The 20,822-nt window shown below is 48.8% G+C and overlaps 1 long non-coding RNA gene across 2 annotated transcripts; it reads left to right on the top strand.

Annotated features, from left to right (window-relative positions):
• The first annotated feature begins 4,341 nt into the window (after positions 1-4,341).
• Positions 4,342-20,527, top strand: LOC112204168 (uncharacterized). Of its 2 annotated transcripts, XR_002937648.3 has the most exons (4): positions 7,075-7,548; positions 10,987-11,105; positions 12,994-14,339; positions 14,820-20,527. It is a non-coding gene; the product is annotated as an uncharacterized LOC112204168 (long non-coding RNA). The 2 variants fall into 2 exon arrangements; XR_002937647.3 differs by lacking the exon at positions 10,987-11,105 and having other exon boundaries at positions 4,342-7,548.
• The last annotated feature ends 295 nt before the right edge of the window (positions 20,528-20,822 follow it).

Here is a 20,822-nt window from a genome sequence, read left to right as displayed (position 1 = left end):
AATTTTGATGGAGACTGACAATTATCAATGGTCAATTTTTCTGATTTCCTATGAGTTTCTTCCACAGACTCTTATGATGCCCTGCCTGCTTACCCAGTATCACTGCCGTCTCCCCAGTTTGCTGCCCTGAACTCAGGTGAGAGCGCACACTAGGCTTTATACCTGCTGGAGCCATTCTTCTCTTCTTTCTGTTTGGAGCATCCTGAGTGTGTTTCTGGATATGTGCACACACACACGCACACATACATGGGTGCCCATGAACAGGCCTCTCGCGCCCCCCAGACCCTGGCGTCAGGTGTCAGGGGGAGTGGCTGGTGCTGGGGCTCAGGGAAGGATCAATGAATGCAAATGAGGACGTAGGTGCCTGGATTCGGCTGTGACTGGAGCTATGGGGAACCGTCTGTCGAGTGTTTTCTCAACCTTGAGTGCAGTGGGGCTGCATTAACGATGGAAAGAAAGGCGCTGCCACAGGGTGAGGCGGGTCCATCCCTACCCGAGTGTCTGTGTCTGACCGCTACCTGGGGAACCTGCAGAAGGTTGGCACCCTGCTCTGGCCTTGTGAATCGGGAGCTGCCATCGGCTGAATCAGGTGGTTTAGAAGAAGGCCCGGTCTGCGAGGCCTGTGAAAACCGTGATGAATGACACCCGCAGCAAGCCAGTGTTTACTTGGTAAGGCAACTCATGCTTCTGTTTCCAAGTGCAAGCATTGGTAACGGAAGTGTCATCTTCAAGATCACAGGGCGGAGAGAGCGCTGCCCTGATTTTCTTTGCCTTTGTGATCATCAGGCTCTGAAGTTGAGGATGAGTCTGGAGAGCACTTCTGGGGTCTCTGCAGCTTTTCCAGGGGGGCTGTCTGCCCGGGTGAAGACACGTTGTCTCGGCTGTTGTTTTAGGACCGTGGGCCCTGGGGCCCAGGACAGCAGGCAGGCGGGTCCCAGTCTCATTCTGATGGCTCCATCTGCACTGGGTAATTATTTTTGACACGAGGACATTTATCAGTGAGAGTGAGCTGTTTGGAGTGCCTGGAGTGCTCCCAAAAAGGAGTATTAGAACAGCTCAATCCCACTAAAAACAAACAAACAAACAAACAAACAAACAAAAAAACACCAAAACTGCTAAGTGGGCTTTAGGACTAACAGCCAGATCCCAGCTACTAGAGTGAATTTAAAGAGTAATAATTAACCCTAATAATTAAGGGAATATATTTGGCCACCTTCTCCCTGAGTGGACGCAGTGAGTGGATTTGGTTGTGAAGAAGGCAGACGTTGCCTTTCTTATTGAAAAGATGGGTTCATGCAGCAGAGAAAGTAAGCTGGCAGGGATGGGTTTTTTCTGCTCAGGTAGCAGCGAGAGCAGCAAAGCGATCTGTTTAAACACCGACCTTCTGTGTTTTCCTTGAAACAGAAACAGAATTTTAACACTGGCCTAAATGATGGTGAGAAATGAACTCCTGGTTGCCGACCATACTTCCCCTTCTCATCCCGACGACGCGGGACCTAGGGTAGACGGTCCCAATGCCGACGTAAGTTCCACAGTTCATTCCTTTCCACGAGGATGCAGTGCCAACCCAGGAAGCCTTTATGGAGTGCCTGGGAGGTGCCCGGCCCTGGGCTTGGTGCAGGGGTGGGCACTGGTGACAGACAGGAAGGTCACTGTAAGGGGCACACAGGGCTTTATATTATGTGGAAAGACACACGCCCATGAGTCTCCCAGAAATAGCATATCAGGTACTGCAATGCATGACAGCTTGAACTCACAAAGCTGCAGTGAGCCAGAGAAGCCGGGCAGAGATGGTGTCGGTGAGACCCTCAGGGAAATGCAGATGCAAGCCCGGCCCTCAAGTGTGGGTAGCTGTGGAGAGGCAGAGAAGGAGAGGACCCGCTGTGAGCATTCCAAGGCCAGCACAGTCACATCCAAAGCAGGAGGCAGAGGTGAAGTCACCAGTGTCTCTAAGGGAGAGATACAGAATTTTCTTCACACGTCAAAGTTAGGTTCTAGTATCAGAGCCCTGCTCATCCCCCTCTTACTCTCATCCGGCCACATCTCCACGGCTTCCGCCTCTTCTATGGTCCCCGTGTTCATCTGGGATGCTGCCCTCGTGGCAGAAGATCACTTGCTGGGTGCTCCCAGCCTGGGCTCTTTAAGATTCGAGGACACCCTTGGGACCCATGGGAAATGGGGCAGAGGCACACAGGGAGGCCCCCATGTATTTTGTCTCAATATTTTAGAGGTTATCGCTAAGTCAGTAACTGCTGCATGTGTTCCAGCCCCTCAGCTTGACAAACATACATGCAGGAATACAGACCACGGGCGTTGGTGGGCAGCAACTCACATCTGGGTCCTGTTTGTGCAGAGCCCATGCTCAGCCACGTACGTGCTGGCTGCTTTCATGCCACAAGTCCAAGTTAGGAGCTGAGACAGAGGCTGTGTGGCCCACAAACTGAACCTATCTACTATCGGGTGCTTTATGCAGAGTCTGCCAACCCCTGAACTAGATTGGTCTGCATTTAGAATCCTTATTTTCTTAGAGTTCCATGCCATGGGGCATGGGGAGGGCGGGCCCCCAGCAGGGACCTTCCCCTTTCCCATCCTGCCCATTACCAGGTCCCCAGTCAGGAACCGCCCCGTGTATGTGTGTAGCCACCCAATCCAAGACCATGCGCCCAAGCTCCATCACACCTTTCTATAGACTGCTGAGCCCGGCCAGCTCTTAGGCCTAAGGCCTGCTGTGATGAAGCCAGGTTCATGGGAGAGGCCCAGGTGAGCCTGGGTCAGACGTGGGCCACCTGGGTGATAAGGGCTAGGGGCTGGTGTGTGTGTGAATAGCACACACAATCACGTAGTGTACATGGAAGGGGCTCAGCTTCCAGGTGGGGGCTTGCCTTTGCCCTGTAGGAGCAGTAGGAGGACCAGCACAGGAGCTTGCAAGCAAGAGCCCAGAGCAAGAGCCCCTCTCCCCTGGTGTCCAAGGATGGTTCTGCTGACCCAAGGGAGGAACACAAGAAGGGAAGCTTGAGATGCTACAAACAACAAAATGGCACCCTCTGTGCAAATCCTGGTGAGTGCACTTGTGGGTGCTGCAGCCACAGGCTCTGGGAGACACCCCTGCCTGGGCGAGCCATCCAGTCCTTCTCTTGCTGTTGGGGCCTGGATGCTCCAGCAGGGGCATTGGGCTGGGGTGACTCTTCTTTGCTCTGACTTGATGTGAGCCCAGTGGCTGCTTTGGAAGTGTCACCCTCAGGGGGTTTTGGTTGGCCTAAGAATCAATATTTCTAGGGTGTCCTGCATTGTGTGTTTTCTATTTGTAATTCTCAAGCATGGCTCCCGTTTCACTTAGTATCCAAAGGAGTAAGAAATCCTCACGTTGGATTCCATGGACGTAGGAACCCCAGTGTCTTCTGAACAGCCTTTTCCTCTTTGTGTTCCCAGCACACAAACTGTTAGAAAGATTTATGTTAGAATCCACCCAGCATCTGCTACCCAGAGCCTAATTTTGCCCTCCCTCTGAACTGAATTTTTAATTTTTAAGTCAAATACTCGCGGATGTTTGCGCTTTCCCACTTCATGCTTATTCTTCACCTGAGCCCCTGCACCTGGGGAGCAAACCCCTGTCCTGGAGGAAGCCTGATTCGCCACCTCCATTGTTAGAAAGCTCTCTCAGGCTGGCGTCACCCTGTCCTGGTCCTGGAGGAAGCCTGATTCGCCGCCTCCATTGTTAGAAAGCTCTCTCAGGCTGAGGTCACCCTGTCCTGGACCTGGAGGAAGCCTGATTCACCGCCTCCATTGTTAGAAAGCTCTCTCAGGCTGACGTCACCCTGTCCTGGACCTGGAGGAAGCCTGATTCGCCGCCTCCATTGTTAGAAAGCTCTCTCAGGCTGATGTCACCCTCTCCTGGTCCTGGAGGAAGCCTGATTCGCCGCCTCCATTGTTAGAAAGCTCTCTCAGGCTGGCGTCACCCTGTCCTGGTCCTGGAGGAAGCCTGATTCGCCGCCTCCATTGTTAGAAAGCTCTCTCAGGCTGATGTCACCCTCTCCTGGTCCTGGAGGAAGCCTGATTCGCCGCCTCCATTGTTAGAAAGCTCTCTCAGGCTGGCGTCACCCTGTCCTGGTCCTGGAGGAAGCCTGATTCCCCGCCTCCATTGGTAGAAAGCTCTCTCAGGCTGATGTCACCCTGTCGTGGTCCTGGAGGAAGCCTGATTCGCCGCCTCCATTGGTAGAAAGCTCTCTCAGGCTGGCGTCACCCTGTCCTGGTCCTGGAGGAAGCCTGATTCGCCGCCTCCATTGTTAGAAAGCTCTCTCAGGCTGACGTCACCCTGTCCTGGTCCTGGAGGAAGGCTGATTCGCCGCCTCCATTGTTAGAAAGCTCTCTCAGGCTGACGTCACCCTGTCCTGGACCTGGAGGAAGCCTGATTCGCCGCCTCCATTGTTAGAAAGCTCTCTCAGGCTGATGTCACCCTGTCCTGGAGGGAGCGTGATTCGCCGCCTCCATTGTTAGAAAGCTCCCTCAGGCTGGCGTCACCCTGTCCTGGTCCTGGAGGAAGCCTGATTCGCCGCCTCCATTGGTAGAAAGCTCTCTCAGGCTGGCGTAACCCTGTCCTGGACCTGGAGGAAGCCTGATTCGCCGCCTCCATTGTTAGAAAGCTCTCTCAGGCTGATGTCACCCTGTCCTGGTCCTGGAGGAAGCCTGATTCGCCGCCTCCATTGTTAGAAAGCTCTCTCAGGCTGGCGTCACCCTGTCCTGGTCCTGGAGGAAGCCTGATTCGCCACCTCGGTTGTTGGAAAGCTCTCTCAGGCTGATGTCACCCTGTCCTGGTCCTGGAGGAAGCCTGATTCGCCGCCTCCATTGTTAGAAAGCTCTCTCAGGCTGACGTCACCCTGTCCTGGTCCTGGAGGAAGCCTGATTCGCCACCTCGGTTGTTGGAAAGCTCTCTCAGGCTGATGTCACCCTGTCCTGGTCCTGGAGGAAGCCTGATTCGCCGCCTCCATTGTTAGAAAGCTCTCTCAGGCTGACGTCACCCTGTCCTGGACCTGGAGGAAGCCTGATTCGCCACCTCGGTTGTTGGAAAGCTCTCTCAGGCTGATGTCACCCTGTCCTGGTCCTGGAGGAAGCCTGATTCGCCGCCTCCATTGTTAGAAAGCTCTCTCAGGCTGACGTCACCCTGTCCTGGACCTGGAGGAAGCCTGATTCGCCACCTCCACTGTTAGAAAGCTCTCTCAGGCTGACGTCACCCTGTCCTGGACCTGGAGGAAGCCTGATTCGCCGCCTCCACTGTTAGAAAGCTCTCTCAGGCTGACGTCACCCTGTCCTGGACCTGGAGGAAGCCTGATTCGCCGCCTCCATTGTTAGAAAGCTCTCTCAGGCTGGCGTAACCCTGTCCTGGACCTGGAGGAAGCCTGATTCGCCGCCTCCATTGTTAGAAAGCTCTCTCAGGCTGACGTCACCCTGTCCTGGACCTGGAGGAAGCCTGATTCGCCGCCTCCATTGTTAGAAAGCTCTCTCAGGCTGATGTCACCCTGTCCTGGAGGGAGCGTGATTCGCCGCCTCCATTGTTAGAAAGCTCCCTCAGGCTGGCGTCACCCTGTCCTGGTCCTGGAGGAAGCCTGATTCGCCGCCTCCATTGGTAGAAAGCTCTCTCAGGCTGGCGTAACCCTGTCCTGGACCTGGAGGAAGCCTGATTCGCCGCCTCCATTGTTAGAAAGCTCTCTCAGGCTGGCGTCACCCTGTCCTGGTCCTGGAGGAAGCCTGATTCGCCGCCTCCATTGTTAGAAAGCTCTCTCAGGCTGATGTCACCCTGTCCTGGTCCTGGAGGAAGCCTGATTCGCCGCCTCCATTGTTAGAAAGCTCTCTCAGGCTGACGTCACCCTGTCCTGGTCCTGGAGGAAGCCTGATTCGCCACCTCGGTTGTTGGAAAGCTCTCTCAGGCTGATGTCACCCTGTCCTGGTCCTGGAGGAAGCCTGATTCGCCGCCTCCATTGTTAGAAAGCTCTCTCAGGCTGACGTCACCCTGTCCTGGACCTGGAGGAAGCCTGATTCGCCACCTCGGTTGTTGGAAAGCTCTCTCAGGCTGATGTCACCCTGTCCTGGTCCTGGAGGAAGCCTGATTCGCCGCCTCCATTGTTAGAAAGCTCTCTCAGGCTGACGTCACCCTGTCCTGGACCTGGAGGAAGCCTGATTCGCCACCTCGGTTGTTGGAAAGCTCTCTAAGGCTGATGTCACCCTGTCCTGGTCCTGGAGGAAGCCTGATTCGCCGCCTCCATTGTTAGAAAGCTCTCTCAGGCTGACGTCACCCTGTCCTGGTCCTGGAGGAAGCCTGATTCGCCACCTCGGTTGTTGGAAAGCTCTCTCAGGCTGATGTCACCCTGTCCTGGTCCTGGAGGAAGCCTGATTCGCCGCCTCCATTGTTAGAAAGCTCTCTCAGGCTGACGTCACCCTGTCCTGGACCTGGAGGAAGCCTGATTCGCCACCTCGGTTGTTGGAAAGCTCTCTAAGGCTGATGTCACCCTGTCCTGGTCCTGGAGGAAGCCTGATTCGCCGCCTCCATTGTTAGAAAGCTCTCTCAGGCTGACGTCACCCTGTCCTGGACCTGGAGGAAGCCTGATTCGCCGCCTCCATTGTTAGAAAGCTCTCTCAGGCTGATGTCACCCTGTCCTGGAGGGAGCGTGATTCGCCGCCTCCATTGTTAGAAAGCTCCCTCAGGCTGGCGTCACCCTGTCCTGGTCCTGGAGGAAGCCTGATTCGCCGCCTCCATTGGTAGAAAGCTCTCTCAGGCTGGCGTAACCCTGTCCTGGACCTGGAGGAAGCCTGATTCGCCGCCTCCATTGTTAGAAAGCTCTCTCAGGCTGATGTCACCCTGTCCTGGTCCTGGAGGAAGCCTGATTCGCCGCCTCCATTGTTAGAAAGCTCTCTCAGGCTGACGTCACCCTGTCCTGGTCCTGGAGGAAGCCTGATTCGCCACCTCGGTTGTTGGAAAGCTCTCTCAGGCTGATGTCACCCTGTCCTGGTCCTGGAGGAAGCCTGATTCGCCGCCTCCATTGGTAGAAAGCTCTCTCAGGCTGGCGTCACCCTGTCCTGGAGGAAGCCTGATTCGCCGCCTCCATTGTTAGAAAGCTCTCTCAGGCTGGCGTAACCCTGTCCTGGACCTGGAGGAAGCCTGATTCGCCGCCTCCATTGTTAGAAAGCTCTCTCAGGCTGACGTCACCCTGTCCTGGACCTGGAGGAAGCCTGATTCGCCGCCTCCATTGTTAGAAAGCTCTCTCAGGCTGACGTCACCCTGTCCTGGACCTGGAGGAAGCCTGATTCGCCGCCTCCATTGTTAGAAAGCTCTCTCAGGCTGGCGTAACCCTGTCCTGGACCTGGAGGAAGCCTGATTCGCCGCCTCCATTGTTAGAAAGCTCTCTCAGGCTGGCGTAACCCTGTCCTGGACCTGGAGGAAGCCTGATTCGCCGCCTCCATTGTTAGAAAGCTCTCTCAGGCTGACGTCACCCTGTCCTGGTCCTGGAGGAAGCCTGATTCGCCGCCTCCACTGTTAGAATTCTCTCTCAGGCTGAGGTAAGATTGACTTCCCTGCCGCTTCTCACTGAAGACCCTAGTTCTGCTCTTTGAAGCCAAGCAAGATTACTCTTTATAGGGCAGCTTTGCCTGTATTTGTAGATAGCTTTTACACATATTTGCTCCCAAATCAACAAGGTTTTCCCCAGGTACCACCTGGACTATTCTTCTGTCAGCATTTCTCACGTGATACTGAATCAGGAGCCTTTACTGTCCTCACCCTCGTGTGGGTGGGAGCCTGGTTTCTCATCACTCTGGTTAGACTGTGCCTAATGTGGGGTGCTGCTTTTTAAGGACAATCAGCTCTAAGTTGAGGCTCTGATTCTTGCACGTGCTTCCAAGCACGTGTCTTCTTGCCATCTCCATTGCCGCCCCGAAGTCACTCCCCTCAGACAGGGACGGCAGCATCTCAGTCATCACTCTGCACCCTATTTGACCAGCTGGAGAGTCCTGTGTCTTCACACAACTGTGAGAATGATCATTGGAAACTATGCATTCCATAATAGCTTTATGTTAAATTCATTTCTCATCTTTCATTGGCCCTTGGGAAGATGTCCAGATCCCTTAACATAGCTTAGGAAACCCTCTCAAACTCACGGCCCACCTTTCTCTCCAACTTCATTCCCCCAGCCCCGACGTCATCTGAGGTTCAAGTTCCGTAGTCCCTCTTGATAGCTGAGCACAGGAAGCTCAGGGCCCTGCGTTTCGGGCATTTGAAGGGCTCTGCTGGTCGTGGCTTTCCCCACCATCTCCTCCGTTTCCACGCGACTTGCTCCTGCATACCTCAGCTTCAGTGCTGCTCCGAGATGCCTTTCCTAATCTCTGAACCAGGAGAGGCTTCCCACCACAAGCTCCTCTATGGGATTCTGGTTAACTACCAGTGAAACGTCCACCTTTCCAGCCCGCCTGTAAGCTAGGCCATAACAGGGGCCGTAGCCCTCCTTACAGCCGCGTTCTTGTCACCTGTGTGGTTTCCAGCGCCCAGTCGCCTCCTACGTATTTGCCTTGTGAGGGATCAATCGGTGTCGTAGAGCCATTCAGAGCTATTCCTCTATGAAGTGATTTGGATGCCATGGTGACTAAGAAGCATGCTGTGATCCCTGGGGTTTATGTAAATATTTTGTGCTCCTGAGTTTTCAAGTAGGTGGAATATCAACTTTACTAAGCCCAGGTGGTGGTGGTGTTTAAATGCGATTTCATCTTTTCTTATTTTAATTTACGAATTGCTCAGTTGATCATATTAGAAAAGGGTACCCACATTGTGCCTGCTGGAGCCATATCTTTGTAAAAATTCTGAAAGCAAGGGGAAATGTTGGAGTAAAATTATCACATTTCCTAACAATGTCTGTTTTGACTGGAAGCTCTGATGCATCATTTTGTGTCAACCAGAATAAAAGTAATCTTTTTTTTCCTGGTGGTGCTTTATAGTTAGATTGTAGGGAATCTTCATAAAATATGCCAGCCATGCACCTTTGATTCAATATTCGTGTATTCTCCCACATACGGAATTTCAAGGCCATGTTTAAGGGGAATGAAACGAGGCCTCATAAAGAATGGCAGCTTATGCAGCTTACTTTTAAAAAGAGGCTCTGAGAAACCTTTAGCTTTTTCAAACTTCCAAATTTTAACCCCAAATCCACTAGAGCCCAAATACCCACATTTGTCTCTGAATAGTCGTTTGCTTTTGGTTAAGGATGATTACACTAGCACAATTTTTTTTTTTTTGAGATGGGTTCTTGCTCTGTTGCCCAGGCTGGAGTGCGGTGGCATGATCTCGGCTCACCACAACCTCCACCTCCTGGGTTCAACAATTCTCATGCCTCAGCCTCCTGAGTAGCTGGGACTACAGGCGAGCACCATCACGCCCAGCTAATTTTTGTATTTTTGTTACAGATGAGGTTTCACCGTATTGGCCAGGATGGTCTTGATCTCTTGACCTCGTGATCTGCCCGCCTCGGCCCAGTCGCACATGTTTCCCTACGCAAGCTCCCTATTGATTGGAATGATGAATATTTCCAATGGATCGATTTTCAATGGTGGAAGAAATTTGTCACTTGCATAGGTTTGTCATTTGCCTAGGCGAAAGGTTGCCTGATCTTAGAAGCGTCATTGCTTCTTTTTGAGAGGAAATTAAATTTCAGAAAAGGCTGATACTAGATGAAGTGAGAACTGATTGAAATTATCAGTCACTCCTAATACATTTTGGGTGGACAGAGCCATATGGAGGAGCTTCTAGGCTGCACATGAGATGGACATATTCCAAAGGCCCATGTGAATATACACATCTGTATTATGGGAGGAGAAACATATGCATGCCTTAGTAAAAACTAGCCAGTAGCACAGAAGAGCCAGCTTTTAATGTGCAGAGAGCAGGGTGAGAAGCAGGAGACAGGCCCACTCTGGCTGGGTGGTTAGGAGTTGGTAAGTCCATAGGGAGGGTACATGCGGAACACCATTGAGTGCTATTAGCTTGGTGGCCTTGGGCGGCCAGAGTTGGCGTGGATGGGTAGATGACGTCAACAGAAGGAGTGAATAATCCTGCTGGGAGATACTTTCTCCCCTCACGACTTTGCTCAGAGCTTGACACGAGGATTTGTGTTTGATATGAAACACCATTCAAGAGTTTTGCTCACAATTTATGCCGCATATGCAAAAACAAGCAGAAAAACAAATGAAAATACGTAACATACGATCTTCAAGAATAATTCAGATATTTAAATGAATGGGAGAGAGAATTTTGCAAGCTTAATAATAAAACGGTTTTAAAAGAAGTTTGTTTCCTGTTTTCCCTAAGCATAGTGTATGCAAGCATAAAATTTCCATGTGCCTGTCTTGCTATCTGTCGGTGAGAAAGATATCAAGTTCCTCTCCTTTAACAGGTGGATATCAATATGTTTTTATTTATGAGTGGATTCATTTAATTCCTGGATATGATAGTTCTCATATATTTCTATAAGCCGATTTCTGTGTTATCATAAATTCTAAGTCAGCATTTCTATACCCAAAAGAGCATTTAAAAGGTATCACAACTAATCATTCGGCTACAACCAGGGCTTTATCCGAGCTCCTGGAGACACAAACACATTGATCCTACAGAGATGCTGATTTCTCTGGTGCTGTAGGAATCACCAATGGGAAAAAACTGACTTTAAAAGTCAGTTAAGGAACTTTAAGAGTATTATCTGGTGTGTCTGAAGTTGGAGTTATTTAGGTTTTATTTTTTCAGACACCAAATGACTCACCTACTTAGTGTTAATTTATGTTTAAAAAAATAACAATTTTCATCTCTAATTAATGCTTCCCTTAACCCAAGCTGGACATAAAGGAAGATCATCAAATAATATGTGATTTAGCTCTTGTGACACAAACATGTGAAGGTCTGGGTCATTTTGATTCTGTTAAAATGAGCTAAGCTTTTCATTTCTTTTTCCTATCAAGAAAGGCTCTCGACCGACTGTGTGGTCAGGGTAGGAGAGGCTGAGGAAGGATGGGGGCCATAACCTTGGGTTCGGTGTGAAGTCCGGGACAGCCTGGGCCTGAGGGACAGCTGCAGCCAGGTCAGGAACACGTGCTGCTCTCCTGCTTGGCCATTTTGTCATTGTCGTTCTCTGTTTTTTGTTGTCTGTGTGTTTTCTTGTTTGCATTGGGCTCTATGAATATTTTTATTTTGACTTGAGTGAAACCTTGGATTCACCAAAACTTCTGACAAATCGTTCCCCTATCCTCCACCCCCCACCCCCCACCATCCCACCTGATTTGGTCAATCATCAAACATTAATTGAACATTTGCTGTCTTCCTCACCCGCTAGTATGTACAGTCATGCCTCACTTAATGACAGAGCCATGTGTTGTTAGGCATCTTAGAATCTGTGAAATTTCTTAAGTAAAATTGGAATATTGTTATGTTTGGATTAAGTATGACTGTGCTCAAGACAAACTCATCTGCTTTTCTGTCTCCATGTAGATTTTAATCTACATCTTTTGGCATGCATCGGCATATATGTACCATGCATGAGTGTGTGTGTGTATGGGTCACCGTAGTATATGGGGCTACTGTAGAATATGTGGTTTGTTGTTGACTCAAGCATTGTTATGGGGTGCATGACTGTATTTGTGGGATGTATAGTAAAGGTAGATCAAAAAAATCTACTTTGACTTTAAGACATTTAAAATATACCTTTCTTGAATTTGTCCACAATGCAAATTTAATTTCTGAAACCTGAAGATAGATAAAACTCATTTCAATTGAGATGAAAACACAATCTGAAACCTCCCTAAATTTCTTCAGGGGTAATTTAGGCTATGATTGATGAAGATTGTCATAACTGTAGCACTTTCTTGATGTGAGAATGAGTCAACCCTGAAGCCATAGGTCTTAGTCCATCCAGAATTTTGTAACAAAAATTCCACCACTGGGGCCTGTGAAACAGTAGACGCGCCTTTCCCACAGTTCTGAGGCTGGAAGCTGGAGATCCGGGTGCTGTAGGCTCTGTGTCTGCTAAGGGTTCCCTGACTCGTACATGGAGCCTGTTTGCTGCATCCTTACATGGCGGAAGGGGTGAATGAGCCCCCTTAGGCTTCATTTACGGGGTACTAAACCCATTTGAGAGGGCTCTGCCCGCATGGCCTAATCACTTCCCAAAGGCCCTACCCCTTAACACCCCTCATAACATCACTTTTCAGGTAGGAGTTTCTACATAGGAATTTTAGAAGGACACAGACATCAGACTTCACTCTATTAAATCCAGTATTTTATTCCATTAAATCTAAAAGCCATTGGTGGTGAGATACACCACAGCTGTACACACGACTGAAAAAATGCTGCTAAAACAGTTATGACCATGCTTAATTTGTACATTTTAAAAAACTCTTTAAGACATACACAAATGTAGATTCTAATCTAACTCCATTGGCATGTATCTGCATATATATGTTCCATATGAGTGTATGTGTGTGTGTATATATATATATACCTTATACATTGATAAAGGAATTCCTAAAACTTCACAGAATCTGCCTTTTCTTACACATTTTTAAATCTCAGACTCACTAATATTCATAATTTTCCACCTGTCATTATTTACTGCCATCAAGAGTATTGAAAATGCAGCGTTTGTACAAGCCTGCACTCCGGTAGTCGGTTCCAACCCGGACACTGGCTCTGCACGCTTAGTGCTGATGTTCTCTGGTAATCTTGATTTTACCAGAAGGTGTCAAGAAAAGATCCTCAGCCAGCATTCCTTCTTTCTCCCAGGGCCCTTGAATGTTGTGGGGCCTGAAGCTTCCAGGCTGTGGCTGTCCTGTTGCGTCCTGGGATGACAGGAAAGTCCTGGCTCTTTCTGTCCAGCTTGCTTCCAGTCATCCAGGTCCAAGCCATCAGAGCATATGGGATTTTATTTCAGATGACGCTTTGCCAGTCTCACGTGTCTGTCCTTCTTCCCTCAGGGTGTCTCTGGGCTCCAGGGAGCTTCTTTGCCTATGGGATTCTTGGAGGGGATCTGCTCTGTTTGTGAATTCCCACTGCCTCACGGCTGAAGTCTGACAAATAGTACCACCATCTTCCTGGAGTGACTGGGAGAGACACCTGGGATCTTGCTGGGTCAATAGTGACTGTGCAAGGCCATCCATGATAAAATGCGTTCCAACCTCAGAGACATGAAAATAAAAGTGAAAAAAAGAAAAGGCATCTTAGAATCTGTGAAATGTTGTAAGTAAAATAGGAACACGGTGGTTATGTTTGGATTAAGTACGGCTGTGCTCAAGACAAGCTCACCTGACTTCTGCCTCCCGCTTCTGCCTCCTTCGTGTGGTCTCCAGCCTGGAGCTGGATGTTGGAGTGAACATGAGTGTAAACACAGAAAGCGTCGACATGTTTTCAACAAGGAAATTCGTTTCTTTGCTCTGTGTGCTTGTGTGCCTGTCTAGGACCGTGTTGTAACTTCAGGAAAGATTAGAATCAGTGAACTCCTTCAGGGCTAGGACCAGGAATTCTGTCTGTACTCTTTTTACCTTCTTGCCATCTTTCCTCAATTATTAATACATTACTCTCGCACAAGGAGGCAAAGCTCAGAGGTGTTAGTGCTCTTTTTTTTAAAAAGCAACAAGTATTATAGATCTTTATTTTAGTAAAAGAAAATTGAATCTTTTGACAAGAGTTCCTATACATTCTCATTTAGTCCAAATTGTCAGCCCAGAAGCCCCAGTGAACACAACCTGAATTTCAGGCTTTATACCACACGATACAAGAACCTGCAAATAAAAGAAAAATTCAGTGACTTTAGGATTCTTCTTGCTTCTCTTTTGCATCTGAGACTTCAAGAATACAATTCAAAAATTTCTCAGCTTAAACATTACATTGATTTAAAGTTTCAGATATTTCAAAACCCTTTCTCTGGAATTGCCATATTTGGCCCAAAACCCAAGTCAAAACACCCTACAAGGGAAGAGCAGAGAGGACTTGTTACACCCATTTTTCAGATGAGAAGACTGAGGGACAGAAGAGCTGAGAAGGCACTACTGGTGCTCTGTCCTGAGTCCTGGAACTGTCCCAAGAATACGGGCCTGATGTTAGCAAGCACCTTTCCCACGACCTGGCACTACCTACCTTTCATTGCTATATGGACCAGAGTCAGAGGAAGTGTGGGGCCCAGAGAGCGTGCGGGTGACTGCGCCTGGACCCTCTGTCAGTCAAGATGTCCTTGGGTTTTCTCCTTGCTGCCCTGTTCCTTGTACAGCCACACCTATCTCCAAACCAGCTGCATCGACACCTTTGTTATTATGAGGATTTGATTGTAAGTTTTCTATCAGGCTACAGAGAGCTTAATTTAATGCAATGGAGAAATCTCCAAAAATAAAGCCCTTAAGTTTTTTTTTTTTTTCTTTGGCTTTGGCCTTACAAAACCTCTCTCATCTTGATTGCCCTTTCTTGGCATAATAAATCAGATGTCCTCTTGTCCAAAAGGTGCAGTCATGGAATTGGCTACCCTAGATCTTAGCATGCTCTCATGGAATCAGCTGCCATAGATCTTAGCATTCTCTCCTGAAATTGGCTACACTAGATCTTAGCATCCTTTAAGTCTCAATTTGATTTTCTTCCTCAGCTCCTCCAGGCAGGTGTGCGGGCTCAGCCACTGCACTTTCAGTCCCCTGCATGCATATTCAAGGTGAAATATTTGGTGGGGTTTTAGGAATTCTACTCTGACTGCAGAGAGAAGTGTGGCCCATTTTGCTACAGGGTGCTAATAGACCTTTGTGATCTTTCTATGGTTTAGCCACCTAGGATGTGCAGCTTTTACTGTGATCAATGGCCTCTGAGAGTATGGAGTGGAGGACAGAAGAAAATGCAAAGCAACTGGACGTTCCAGAATGAGAAGCTGTTCCAGAATGAGGAGCTGTTCCAGAATGGGGAGCTGTTCCAGACTGATGAGCTGCACCTTGTACCTGCCTCACCCCTGATCACATAGCCTTGATGCCAGAAACCTAGAGTGCTCTATTTAGAAACGTTAGGCTGGCAGCAGGAACCCCTGAAGAAACTCAGGACGCTAGGTGCTTGAGCGCGCAGCTAACCCGCAGGAGAAACATCTCCCTTCTGCTGACCTGAGGCTTGACTCCTCTCCCACAGGAGGGGAAAAGAGGCCTCCACCCACAGTCCACTGTTATCCTAGGAGAAATCCTGTGGCCTCCTGCCCAGGAAGTGACAGAGAGAGAGAAGCTGAAGCTGCTTTAACCTTCAAGATGAACCTGTTTCTTCCACGAGGTTTTCTCTTGCCTGTACACGTATCTTTAAGTCCACCAGACACATCCACGCTCTGCTCGCACAGCGTTGCCAGGGCCAGTGCCTTCTCTCCCATCCTGTGTTTGCATTTGCCATTTGGTGGGCCTGTCCTGCTGACCAGCAAGTCTCTGTACTGAATTTGGTGACTTTGATCTTATGATTCATGTTTCCCAGCGAGGTACTGTGTGTCTTTGCTATGAATAATGTGTTATTCAAGGGCTAGTTGGAAGATTGCATATATAAATTGAAAACATTTTGTCTAAAAAGGGGTGTATAGACAGAAAGAAAATTTCAGCCAGAGAGAATTCTTTTTTCTTCTTGAGACAGGGTCTTGCTCTGGAGTGCAGTGGTGCTATCATAGCTAACTGCAGCCTTGACCTCTCAGGCTCAAGCAATCCTCCCGCCTCAGCCTCCCGAGTAGCTGAGATTACAGGTGTGCACCACCATGCCCATAAATTTTTTGTAAGGACAGGGTCTTGCTTAGTTGCCCAGGCTGATCTCAAACTCCTGGGCTCAAGCAGTCCTCCCTCCTCAGCCTCCCAAAGTAGTGGAATTACAGGCGAGAGCCACCGTACCTGGCCTTCAGAAAGAAATTGTTTAAAAACCTCCTTAAGGCAAGTGCAGAACACAAAGGAATTCAAAGAGCACCAACATGGGATTAGCGAGGGCCGGGAGCTAGGCCTGTGCCATGTATCACTGCATGTTGTGCTGTGTGAGATGACAAATCTGTCTTCCATTACTTTGTTGAGCAGTTACCCCTGAGAAGAATTATTTCCTTTGAAATAAAAAACATACCCTGTACTGGCTGCTGCATTATAGGGCATATCTTGCCTGGAAAATGGAAGTCAGGCAACATGGCTATTCTGTGGAAATGTCTGAGCACAAAGAAGAGGCAGAAGGGAATGTGGAGGCCTGAGATGTCTTGGAAATGAGCAGGAGGATGACTGCAATGGCCCTTCAGTTAGGTTCAGGCTTCTGCGGGAAGGCGGCACCCAGGAGCCCAGAGCAGGGAGACACACCGGTGTGGAAGTCCAGGTGTGCTGTGATGGAGAGGCCTCCATGTGGCCTTCCATATCCTGACAGCCCAGATGGGGCGAAGGCAGACTTCCACAGGAGTAGATGCCCAGAGGCTGCAGTGAAGAACCCTGCAGGGGACATGGCCTCTGTCCCCGGCTGCAGGGAGGAGCCCAGGCTCTGGAGTGCAAGACGGTGCCAAAGGCAGCAACCTGCAGCGCAGGGCTCCTCTCCCAGGGAGCCTCGTTTGCAAGATGCACGAGTAGTTCACAGGGCTGCTCTGACTGTGGCCACAAGGCTCTGCCCGGGCTTGGGAGGTCTTCCATGAAGGCGAGGACCAGGGCTTCTTTCTGTGCTCACATAACCCTTCCAGTCCTCAGAAAACTCAGCTGGGAGAGCGTTAGCCCTGGGGTTTTCTCTGGTCCTAGAAGCTCTTCTACAGGACTCCTCGAAACGCCCAGAGACCCTATAGACCCTGCAGCCTCTGCCCGGCATATCCATTGCATTCAGTTAGGCACAACCCAACTCGGCTCCAGTCAGCACCATTTCTTGGGATGTGCAGCATTTCTGCGCCTCTTGTGAAGACAAAGATAAATTAGACACAGACGGCATTCGAGACACTTGCCATGTTGAAGAGGAGAGGAGCACAGAAACAGCTAGCAATGGTGCCAGACAGAAAGTTGTGTGCCTGACAAGGATGAGAAATTGGGGGGATTTGAAGAGGAGACATGATTAATTCTGACCAGAGTAACAGAGAAGGCTTCATGGATGACACAGAACTTCAGAGGGAGGATTAAAGGACAAGTAAAGCAGGATTTTTTATTTTAGCAAAAGAAACAGTTGTGAATTGGAGGCAGTGGCTGAGCCGTTCCCATCGATGTCTGGAATTCCGAGAAGCTCCACTGGGGCTGCTAGCTGACGGCTGGCCCACCTGTTATCAGGGGCATTTGGACGGCTCATGTGCCACGCCAGGGACGTAGCGTGCGGCACCTGCCCCCTCTGTGTTTTCCTCTCACATGGGCCAGGGGCTCTGTCCCATTAAATAACCAGAAGATTAAATGCAGACTTTACAAAGTTCCTTGTTCGGATCACTCTATGCCCACATCCTAGAAACATCTATGGAACTGAATTTTCCCACTGAAGGAAATGGCACGATTAAAAACTTTTTAGATTATATGAATAAAATGATAGGCAAGCAATCATCTAGAAAAGAAGGACACTGTGGGGAAACCTCCCCATTCTATTTTCCTCTGTAAAACAAACTGAACTCCGGTGGTTTTCAGCATTATAACATTCCTGTCCCACTGGAAATGCAGAAGACCGGGTTAAAAAAACCCTAAGTGGACCAAGCCCATTATAACATTCCTGTCCCACTGGAAATGCAGAAGACCGGGTTAAAAAATCCTAAGCGGACCAAGCCCATGATAACATTCCTGTCCCACTGGAAATGCAGAAGACCGGGTTAAAAAATCGTAAGTGGACCAAGCAGAACAAACACTGCAACCCCTTTCTAAAAGCAGCCTTCATTTAGACACCAAAAGACGGGAGATACTATTTCTTTATTATTTATTTATTTATTTATTTATTTATTTATTTATTTATTTATTTATTTGAGACGGAGTCTTGCTCTATCACCCAGGCTGGAGAACAGGGGCATGATCTCGGCTCACTGCATTGCAGCCTCTGCCTCCCAGGTTCAAGTGATTTTCCTGCCTCAGCCTCACGGGTAGCTGGGATGACAGGCACACTCCACCATGTCCTGCTGACTTTTATATTTTTAGTAGAGACAGGGTTTCACTATGTTGGCCAGGCTGGTCTTGAACTCCTGACCTCAGGTAATCTGCCCACCTCAGCTTCCCAAAGTGCTAGGATTACAGGGGTGAGCCATGGCGCCCAGCTGGGAGATACTATTTCTAAAGCTTACACTTTTCTGATTCCTCTCTCTATGTGTAGATCTAGATGTAGAAATAGATTGGTTGAGAGACAGAGAGGTGAACATACATAGATGATAGATGAATAAATAATAGCTATATTGATTAGATAGGAAGATAGATGGATAGAGGATAGATAAGAACAGATGATAGGCCGGGCGTTCTGGCTCATGCCTGTATTCCCAACACTTTGGGAGGCCGAGGCAGGTGGATCACAAGGTCAGGAGTTTGAGACCAGCCTGACCAACATGGGGAAACCCCGTCTCTACTAAAAATACAAAAATTAGCTGGGCATGATGGCACGCCTGTAATCCCAGCTACCCAGGAGGCTGAGTCAGGAAAATCACTTGAACCCGGGAGGTAGAGGTTGCAGTGAGCCGAGATCGCGCCATTGCTCTCCAGCCTGGGCAACAGAGTGAGACTCCAACTCAAAATATATATATATTCCATAGATAGATAACAGACAGAAGATAGATGATAGGTTGATGATAAATGAATGATAGGCAGAGATAGATGACTGATAGATGATAGATAGGTGATATAAAGATCCACACAGAACACTTTTGCAAATTTATGAATAAGGACTGTTTTCTTAAAAGTTCATAAGGGATCTAAGATATTTTCTCTTTAAAATAATAAGTTTCGCAGCACGAAGTTAACATTAAAACTTAAAAATGAATGTCCTTGTGAGGATGCACGCGGACACAGAGGTGAAACGCAGACAGCCTCCAGGCAGACGGGCTTTCGGAAAGCCCTCCCCTCCTCAGCTGCTGGCACCCCCAGCCTCAAGTACAGAGTCCCCAAGAATTTGAAACAGGAAGACCCAGTGAGCTGTCCCTCAGCAGCGCAGGGAACACACATGCGATGTGACGGTGGAGCCTGGAGGGGCACTGCTGGGCTGTGGAAGTGGTGGGGGGTGAAGCCAGCCCAGAAAGCAGGTCCTGGCTGTGGAGGACCACGGGCGGCTGGAGCAGGCAGGCTTGGGCTTTGCCTGGGGCTGAGGTGGTCACAGTGGCCCGTTGATGACATTGTCCTCCATCTAGACATAGAGAACGTTTTTGGTGCTATATTCTGTGGAAATCTACAGGCAAGAATCCTAACTTTGGGTTTAGTAAAGGATTAAGTGATGTCACGTGTCCCCTCCCTTGTACTGAGTCATATGAAAAATCACGCCTGTAGCAAAGGCGGACGTTCCCACACATGCGAGATGCTTCCAAGGCCTGGCTGTTCATTTCCGGACTCACTGCTTCTTACAGTTACACTTGGCTGTGAAGCGAGGGGAGTGCGAAGGTCTCAGCGTTCCTGGGCCATAAACGGTGGAACCTCCGGGGTAGAAACCACTGGCTTCAGCTCCAGGAAGCCTCAGACATGGGGACAGCGCCCTCACCTGGCTCTCTGAGGCTCTGCACGTCCACCGCCGTCTCCCCTTTGATTTTGCAGATTGTGGGTAGCTCAGGACCTAGCAAAAGGGTGAAAAATATGTAGTCTACAACACTGCTTCTTAAATAGTAATGCCCACGAAAATCCTCTGCGGGCCTTGCCAAATGCGTGCTCGGATTCAGCAAGTTTGGGTGGGGCTTGAGAATCTGTATTTCCAACTCACCTGCTCCTAGGTGATGCTGCTGCTGCTGCTGCATGCTCTGCCTTGGGTAGCAAGAGTCTAGGGGTGAGGTGTGGAGGGAGGGAGACAGAGTGAGAAAGAGTGAGGGGGAGACAGGAAGACAGAGGGATCGCCATGGAGAATTAGCATGCTGCAGTTTACGTGTATGAATTGATTAACTCTTGGGAGGCTTAAAGTTCTTTTCTCTCAGAGAGAAATAATTTTTAAAAATCTGATCATGCATTGTGAGTCAATACAATATATCCTATTTAAAAATGTTTAACGTATAATTATTATTGTCCCCAAAGAATGAAACGTTCCCTGTTCTGTGCCTCAACATAGAGACAAAAGATTAACTTGAACTCTACTTAATGATTCTACAGCTTAATGGGAATGACTTAATTGTGGAATTTAACATCTTTCCTTAGGAAAAGAGGATTCAAAGAAGAAGTGTACCTAGGGGTGGGGATAAGGAGCAAACATGGAGATTGTGATTTTCTAAGACTTTGCTATGGCCACTCTCCTGCACGCTCGCCCTTGATCAGAGCCACACATAGGGTGTAATTGTACACATTCTGCATGCTGCTTATAAGTATTTTACAAATCTCATGGTGAATATAAATTTCTGAGAATTAGGCTGAATAAAAAAGTTCAAGTAGATTAATTCTTATTCCAATAGCTTCCTTTTAAATGTGTGGTGAAGTCGTGGTGTACTCCACCCTGAAGCTTCTGAAGGCATTTGTATTGATCAGCTCCTTGAAGAGTTTGCAGTGGTCACAGATAATTCAGAAAGAATAAAACGGTCTCAGTAAGAGGACATTTGGAGTCTTCTGGGTAGGAGGACATTTGGAGTCTTCTGGGTAGGAGGACATTTGGAGTCTTCTGGGTAGGAGGACATTTGGAGTCTTCTGGGTAGGAGGACATTTGGAGTCTTCTGGGTAGGAGGACATTTGGA

Source organism: Pan troglodytes, chromosome 7 (genome assembly GCF_028858775.2).
Source record: "Pan troglodytes isolate AG18354 chromosome 7, NHGRI_mPanTro3-v2.0_pri, whole genome shotgun sequence".
NCBI classification, from domain to species: Eukaryota; Metazoa; Chordata; class Mammalia; order Primates; family Hominidae; genus Pan; species Pan troglodytes.
The sequence above is the reverse complement of the archived record's forward strand: the minus strand, read 5'-3'. Positions and strand labels throughout refer to the sequence as shown.